The sequence below is a fragment of the Eulemur rufifrons genome, chromosome 7 (genome assembly GCF_041146395.1).
Source record: "Eulemur rufifrons isolate Redbay chromosome 7, OSU_ERuf_1, whole genome shotgun sequence".
Classification (NCBI taxonomy): Eukaryota; Metazoa; Chordata; class Mammalia; order Primates; family Lemuridae; genus Eulemur; species Eulemur rufifrons.
The window spans coordinates 68,452,799-68,461,726 of record NC_090989.1 but is presented as its reverse complement, the minus strand read 5'-3'; the positions used below and the strand labels follow the sequence as shown (position 1 = coordinate 68,461,726).

Below are 8,928 nucleotides of genomic sequence, written 5' to 3'. Positions count from 1 at the left end.
GTCTGAAAGGTTCCAACCTGTGTATGAGATTAGCCCACGTTTAAGACTTTCTGAAATTCTTATGCTGGTTACTATCCACACGTCTACTATCTTTGAGGCCCTGGTGTCTTCCTCAGCTAGCTGTCTTTATTCGGGGCACCTCAGTCTATCAGCCGTGTTCAAATACCTCTTTCAAATTCTGACTTAAATCCTTTTTTCCTCCACGGAGTTTCTTCAGCAGGTGCACAAGTTTATGCGTCTTTCTTCTCAGCCACTTTCAAATAAAAAAAAAAAAGGTAAATACATTAAAAAGTTATTTTGCATTTTTTTCCCCATAACCTTGTGTTACCCACTTGCCTTAACATCTACAGAATCAAAAAGGGACCCTTCCAAAGGTTCACTTTAGCAACGAAGAACGTTTCTCCTCACCATCCACCTTACTACACGTGCTTTACTACCAGTGCCCTCCCTTGAATCCAATCCTGCTCAACTACCTCTCATTTGATTCTCAGGAATCTTTTTTTTTTTTTTGAGACAGAGTCTCACTCTTGCCCAGGCTAGAGTGCCGTGGCGTCAGCCTAGCTCACAGCAACCTCAAAGTCCAGGGCTCGAGCAATCCTTCTGCCTCAGCCTCCCGAGTCGCTGGGACTACAGGCATGCGCCACCATGCCCAGCTGATTTTTTCTATATATCTTTAGTTGTCCAGCTAATTTCTTTCTGTCTTTAGTAGAGACGGGGTCTCGCTCTTGCTCAGGCTGGTCTCGAACTCCTGATCTCGAGCGATCCACCTGCCTCGGCCTCCCAGAGTGTTAGGATTACAGGCGTGAGCCGCCGCGCCCGGCCAGGGATCATTTTTTGATGAGCCAACCTGGGTCAAAAATAACGGAGAAAGAGGGCTGGGTCAGCCACAGGTTTTCACCGGACTTCGCTGGCGGACGCAAATTCCCCTTAAAATCTAGCGCTGTGGTGATGCAGTTGCGGACGGGGACTTTGGGGCCTCTGCACTGTGAATGCCCGGGTGCGAGCGTCTGGCGCTGCGCTAGGCGCAGAGGGGTACAATGGGAAGGACCACCACAGTTGTGTCTGCGCAGGACATGGCCCAGAGCTGAGCACTGGTGACAGTTCACATCCGTATCCCACTACGAGGAGGCGTCTTCACTGCCTTCTCCGATTCCGGGTGGAGACTGACCCTTGTGCATTCCATCTTTCTCCGGTGTTTCTTGTCTTCATCCCTGGGGCTTCTAGGGAGGCGGAACTACTGTGTCAGGGATCGTGGTTTTCGACGAGAAGTGGTCGGATTGGCAAGAGGGCGGACTGTAGGCGGGACTTCCGGGCTGCTGTTCCGTCAGCTGCCTTCCCGGGCGTCTCCCCGCAACCTCCTTAACTTCTCTAGTCAGTGACGCGGCACCCGGCAGGAATCCGAAGGGTTTGGAGTCGAGGGAGCGTGAGTTTCAGGTGAGAGCCCAATGTGTGCATATCCTTGCAGGTCTGTTTGAGAGGATAAACTGTGGGACTGGGGCGGCGAGGAAACCGAAGGAAGAATGGGTCAGTGACAGCGAAGGGAGTGTTGAGGCAGGGGCTGCGTGGCGACTGTGACTGAGGGGTACTGTGACCGAGCTGTAGCTGCTTGCATGGGGTCTGCGACCCAAGAGCAGTGAATATGAAGGACTCTGACCTTGGAGGGCACGAGGCAGAGGCTCTGACGGGACTCTGATCGAAGAAGTATGAAGCAGTGATCGCAAGGGACTGTGACCGAGGAGCAGTGACTTCGAGGAGACTCTGATAGATGGATGGTGACTGTGGGGGAACTGTGACCTAAGAACACATGAAGCAGGGGCTGCAAGGGAACTCTGACCAGGGAGCAGTGACTTTGAGGGGCTGCCTTGGAGAAGAGTATAGGATCAGTAATTGGTGATGGTATTGTAGAGCTGTGTTTGGGCACAGGGTGTAATTGTGACTGGGCAGCGAAGGTCTTTAACAGAAAGAACACTGATCTGGGACTTAGACGTGACTTTAATTTTATGGACAAATTTCGAGTGTCTGGGGAACTTACCTCACTACTGAGTTACGTTTCTGCATCAGTGAATGGAAGTTTGGACTAGTTTATTTTTTATTTTTATGTTTTTGGAGACAGAGCCTTGCTCTTTTGTCCTGGCTAGAGTGCCGTGGCGTCAGCCTGGCTCACAGCAACATCAAACTTAAGCAATCCTTCTGCCTCAGCCTCCCGAGTAGCTGGGACTAGAGGCATGCGCCACCATGCTCGGTTAATTTTTTTCTATATATTTTTAGCTATCCAGATCATTTCTTTCTATTTTTAGTAGAGTCGGGGTCTCGCTCTTGCTTAGGCTGGTGTCGAACTCCTGAGCTCGAGCAATCCACCTGCCTCAGCCTCCCAGAGTACTAGGATTACAGGCGTGAGCCACCACGCCCGGCCTGAACTAGTTTAATGTCACCCAGACTGGGTTTTTCCTCTTACTGGGTTATGAAATCAATTTAGTGGATGACACCTGTAATTTTTTTTTTTTAAATAGAATAGAATAGAAATTTTCAGTGTGTTCACATAGTAAAGGTAAGTATTCTTTCATGAAATTTGTTTCAGTTGTGTGTGTATGAGATTATGATGTAAAATAGATTTTGTATGTCTTAAAATGTGTGAAGCAAAATGTAGTAAAACAGTTTGAAAAACATCCGCCCAGGCTGGATGTAGTGGCTCACGCCTGTAACTCTAGTACTCTGGGATGCTGAGGCGGGAGGATTGCTCAAGGTCAGGAGTTCAAGACCAGCCTGAGTAAGAGTGAGACCCCTCCCCAAACCCGCCCCCTCCCCGTCTCTACTAAAAATAGAAAGAAATTAGCTGGACAACTAAAAATATATAGAAAAAGTTAGCCGGGCATGGTGGCGCATGCCTGTAGTCCCAGCTACTTGGGAGGCTGAGGCAGAAGGATCTCTTAAGTTAGAGGTTGCTGTGAGCTAGGCTGATGCCACGGCACTCTAGCCCAGGCAACAGAGCAAGAGTCTGTCTCAAAAGAAAAAAAAAGAAAAGAAAAAAAAATTGGCGCAAATTGTTAACTTTAAAATTTTTTTTTAGTGATGGGGTCTTGCTCTGTTGCCCAGGTTGGAGCTGGAGTACAGTGGCACTCTCATAGGTCGCTGTAGCAGCTGTCCCCAACCTTTTTGGCACCAGGGACCCGTGGAAGACAATTTTTCTACGGGGCGGGGACGAGTGGAGTTCAGGCAGTGATGTGAGCGATGGATAGCAGCTCTAAATACGCTGTCTTGCCGCTCACTTCTTGCTGTGTGGCCTCGTTCCTAAGTTTCATGGAAGATAGTTTTTCCACGGATGGGGTTGGGGAGGCAGTACTGGTCTGCGGCCTGGGGTTTGGGGACCGCAGCTCTATCGGATTGGCTTGACTGGAGAAGGCTTCCTGAATGTAATTCAGGTGACTAGTTATGACTGAGAGCTGAAATTCAATATCTCACTTGGGAGAGCCAGAAGTTATATTGAAATAGGGACAGTGATATTTATAGAGGCAGTGTGAATTTAGGGGTTTGTGGTAGGAGAAACTGCTAGGGGTAGACATTGAGTAAGGAGAAGCTTTGAGGGCAGTAGCAGGGCTTGGGAAGGGAATTGAAGATAGAGACAGAAAATATTCTGCCAAGAAATGAAAACGAAAGTAGGAAGAATGACCTTCAGATCCTATTCAATCTTGATACTTAGTGATTCTGCAAGTACAGAGAATTACTGGTAAAAAGATGTTGAGAAAGGGATTTGGTGCAGTAATAGTGGTAAACAGATGATGGCCATTATGAGGAAAAAAGGTGGACAAAAGGATGACACTGGGAATGTCAACAATGGGAGAGGCTTTAATGTATTCAGCTATCCAACTCAGTGATTTGTGTACTGGAGGCCAATAGTACACTAGCATACTGGGAATGATACCATGCTGTGGATAATTCAAATGAAGTTTTAGCTGTTGGTTTTATTTCCTATTCATTCCCTCTCATGAGGCCTGTCAGTGATGCAGATGAAATTAAAGTAGGTGTTACTACTACTTCCTCTCTTACAGTCCTTTTGTAGAAGATGCTACTGATTGTGCCACCCAGTGCTTTCTAAAAAGATCTAATAGGAGAAGCTTGAGGTCATTTAAACTTATCAGACACTGTATTAATCTGATAACCTAATAGTCACTCCTCCCCTGTACACATACATACACTTTATAATAGGGGAAGAGAGTTCAGAAAGGTTCTGGAGTAGGAATGAGTTGGGAATGGTGGGAGATAGCCTTTGTTTTGCTAAAAAAAAAAATTAAAAATGGCTAGTTACACCTTTTTCTAGGACATTAGATGTTTACTTGATTTACATTCTACATAACTGAAAGGAACTACTCAAAAATTTCTTTATCGAACAGAATATATGCTTGAAGGTAAGAGACCATAAAAGAAGAGAGACTAAGATTTGGGGACTGAAGTACTCCCTCTGGGGTGTTTTGTGTTTGCTGAATGAAATGATTCTTTTTGACCTAGCCTGCTTTGCAAATTCCCTTTGAAAACCAGTGTGATGGCCCTATTGATAAAGAATGAGCTTTATTCCCCCCTTAGCCTATGATTTCTCCTCCCATAAACCCAGGTGCGGTTTTATTTTTCTTGGGGACTTCTTCTCTGGATATGTGATCTCTTAAGGAGAGTGATCTAATCAGATAGAACCTTAGATTCAGAAGTCCCAGGTCACTTTATCTGACATTAGCATTGACTCTGTGACTATGAGAAGCATTATTGTTTTCTCTTGTTTTAGATTTTCTAACCATGGCAGAGGTAGCTGTTCTTGTGATTAAACGGCCCTTTAATAATTTGAAATATATGCATACTTACCCAATTTTGTATACAATCTCATGGAGTTTGTAAACCATCTGACCCCATTCATGATTCCCATGTAGAGCTCTCTAACCTCCAGGTTAGACAGGATTTTCCTAGAGATCTGGATAACCTCTTCTAGACATGCTGTAAGTGCTGATGAGAATGAAATGCTCAAAGAAAAAGCAAGCATACAAATTTTCTATTCTTATTAATGATGGATAATGACAAAATATCTACTAATAATAGTTTTCTTGCTCTGGCATCATGCTTTTATTTCCAGGCATTTGCATCACTCTGATCTGGAACCAGACCTTCTGACTTTTCTGCTTTTCTGCTAATAGAAATAATTCCTCCTTCTGATCAAACAGAAATAGGTCTCTCTTACACTAAAGTTTGTGTTACCTCGAAATAGATTGGGAAGAACGTGTTTTTCTAAAAGTCATCATCTTTCTTTGTATTTTTTCTTGTAAGAGAAACCCTAAAGTCAGAGTATTTGCCTATCACCACTGGTCTGAGAGAGGTCCTTTTTTGCTCAAGATTGTGGCTGGCTGCTTCTACATCTTTTACATTATTACCGTATCAATTATATTAGAAAAACAGGATGACTTAGGATAAGAGTGAGGAAATAACTCTAGGTGTTGTCAACCCTCCTGCTTATCTGCTTGGTGACTTCTGGCACCTCTTTCCTGCGTCCTTTGACCTCTTTCCTAAGCTTAAACCTTTCTGTGGTTAGTCCTAACCTCTTTTCACAGTGTTCCTATTAAGTGAGTACTTAGACACATGTTCCAGATGTGATTTGTTAATTGCTTTATAGATGAATTGTGGCAAAATTTAAATCCTAATTTCCTTCTACAACTTAGTTGATAAATTCAGGGACTGTACATTTTTACATATTCTATTTTGCAGTGTATATCAGAGCTCCACTTCAGAAATAAAAAAGAAACTGTGGGTCTTTCATATGTATTTGGCATTGTGTTAGGTTTGTTTACATACCTTATCATTAACATAAATAATTGAATTGTCTCTTTTACTGTTTGCAAACTAGATTAGTAGATAGATTTATAACAGGCGTTATGTATATGTCTTTCCTCTCCTTTCTTTTGGTAACTCTCTCATAAGTTGAAAGTTATATTAATTTGAGGCTTTTGTTTTTGGACTAGGATGAGACCAAGAATCTGCTGGCTGTTGTACCGTATTCACAAGTATTTGCAAACCAGTTTTGAGTGCTAAAAATAGTGACATATAGTCTGCTCTATACAAAAGGAGTGTATGACCCTTTATAAAAAACAGAGGTCATTTTTTATCTACAGAGAATTACCTTAGATGTGATTATATTTGTTTACTTTTTGGCCCTGTAACAGGAGTCTTAATTTTATTTATGTTATGAACCCCTTTGGCAGTATGGAGAAACTTTGTGGAGTCCCTTTTTGGAATAATGTTTTTATATACAAAAAATAAAATACATAGAATTATAAAGGGAACCAACTATATTGAAATACAGCTATCAAAATATTTTCCAAATGTGTGGCATAGCATTATATGTGCTTTTTATTAACATAGTAAATAATGTTTATTATCTACCAATGGGTCTTATTTAAATGGTCATGGGTTTGAACACTTTCAAGATATTTGTAACAAGTGTAATGTGATATGAAAATATCCATGATTTCTATTGGTGACAAATCTATTTGTCTACTAAGTCTACTATTACTGTTGTGGCTTATCTTCATTACTGAAGGAAACGGTGAATTCGTCAGAGGTTAATTGAAGGAAATGGTGAATTTGTTAGAGGTTAGTGAAAATAAAGATAAAATTATGTTCATCCAAATTCGCAGACTCCCTGAATTTTATCAGAGACCTTGCTTTAGAGATATGAGTTCCATAACCTACTCTAGGAAGAACATATTGTAAACACAGGGTTTATTTATTCACTTCTGATAGAACAGTGGCAGAGTAAAATCATTCAACTGTAAGAACTATTATAAGTGTCCCATGTGGTTTTTAGGTGAATGAATCTCTTTCCCGAACCATGTTTCCTGAAATATCCTACTGTATGGCCAGCCCAAGTATAAGCTTTTATTTTGCTCCTGTGGCTAACTCAGGGTCTGGCACAGAGTAAGTGCTTGTTTAATGTTTGTTGAATAAGGGTTTCTGTAAAGAAATTAGAGGGAAGAAATTACAGGAAAGTTTAAAGCACAGATCATACATGTGGCAATTTACAGGCCTCAAATATTGAAGAGTAACATTGAGCTCTAGTTTAAAACTGATCTGTCAGTGCAGGTCATGTTGTGATTTTCACCTTTACATTGAGAAATTCTTAAATCAAGCAGTCTTTTCTTTTCTTTTTTTTTCTTTTTTAGTTCTTCAAGCCTTGAAGGGATCAAGCAGTCTTTTAACATATTCTATATAGTGTAGTGATATAGATGGTCTAGTTACATAAAACTTTTCAGTAATCCTATATTAGAAAGTTACAGTACAATTTCTTGAAATAATCCTGTTTCTAACACTTATCTTCACTTGAGATTGGATAAATTTAGCTAGAAATAATTAATAATTTGCCACCAAATTATTAGTAAAACTGATCCTGTCTTAATCTAGGATGAGAATTGGCAAACTTTTTTGGTAAAGGACCAGATTGTCAATACTTTCGGTTTTTTAGGTCATACAGTATTTGTTGTGACTACTCAACTCTGCTGTTGTGGCACAAAAGCAGCCATGGATAATCAGTATATCAGTGAATGAGCATGGCTGTGTTCCAATAAAACCTGAATTGCAAAACCAGGTAGTGGGCCATCTATGGCCTGCTAGCCTGTACTTTGCTGACCACTGATCTAGGAGGTCTGCTGGTTCTTAAATCCATTTTCTCTTTCCTATTTTGGGTTAGCTGTATCTTCTCTCAAGCTTCAAAGGCCTTTATATAAGGGGTGATATTCCTGCCCTGTTATCTGCAGAAAGGCCTGAATGTACAGCAGATGACATGACTAGTGAATACTAAGAGTATTAGATGCCCCCTAACCTTGGAGTTTACAGAGCTTGCCTGTTAAAGCACCACCTTATTAAGCACCACAATGTTAAAAGCAGGTAAAGATCACAAATAAGAAGTATGTTAGCTTGCTTAGCTATAGAACTGGACATTGGTATGCCAATAGAAAAATAGTGAGCATAGAGTTTTACTGAGGAAGATAATACAGGACTAGAGATGGGGGAAGCAGAAATAGAATGCAAAGGAAAATTATGCTTCCTCTTTTTGCAGATAGTTCCTTGTAGTAATCAGTTAATTTGAATTAGATTTTTGAAATTTAGATGAGTATATGTAATTGCAGCTTGTTACTAAAGTTGTTCTCCCTTATCTGCAGTTTTGCTTTCTGTGGTTTCAGTTACCTATGGTCAGCCACTGTCAGAAAATATGTAAGTACAGTACAATATGATATTTTGAGAGAGACACCACATTCATGTAACTTTTATTACAGTACACTGTCATAATTCTATATTAATTATTGTTAATCTCTTACTCTAATTTATAAATTAAACTTTATCATAAGTATGTACATGTAGGAAAAAACAGTATAGTCAGCCTTTCATATCTATGTGTTCCACATTCATGAACTCAACCAACCATGGATAGAAAATATTTGGAAAAAATAAAAAATAATACAAATTAAACCAATATAGTATAATAACTATTAATATTTACATGATATTTAGATTGTAGGGTATTATAAGTAATGTAGAGGTGACTTTAAGTATATGAGAGGATGTGCATAGGTTATATGCAAATACTACACCATTTTATATAAAGGGCTTTGGTATCCACAGAAGGTCTGGAACTAATTCCCCATGGATACTGAGGGACAACTGTATATATAGAGTTCGGTACTATCCAGGGTTTCAAGCATCCACTGGGGGTCTTGGAATGTATCCCTTGCAGATAAGGGGGGACTATTATATTTAGGATGTTACATAGTTTAGGAAGCAGAGACCACTACTTCTTTTGCCTTGGCGTGCTTGGTAGGTCTACTAGCAATAAGGAAATAGAATAAAGGAGATTGGGTAGAAGCCCCTAAAACAGTACTTTCATCTTTAAGACTCAAGCAT

The 8,928-nt window shown here is 40.7% G+C and overlaps 1 protein-coding gene across 1 annotated transcript in view; it reads left to right on the top strand.

Annotated features, from left to right (window-relative positions):
- The first annotated feature begins 1,329 nt into the window (after nucleotides 1–1,329).
- PCYT1A (phosphate cytidylyltransferase 1A, choline) overlaps nucleotides 1,330–8,928 on the top strand; it is a 48,320-nt gene continuing 40,721 nt past the window's right edge. The window contains exon 1 of the mRNA XM_069475169.1: nucleotides 1,330–1,434. The gene's annotated coding sequence lies outside the window, so the exon portion shown is untranslated. The remainder of the gene's footprint in view (nucleotides 1,435–8,928) is intronic.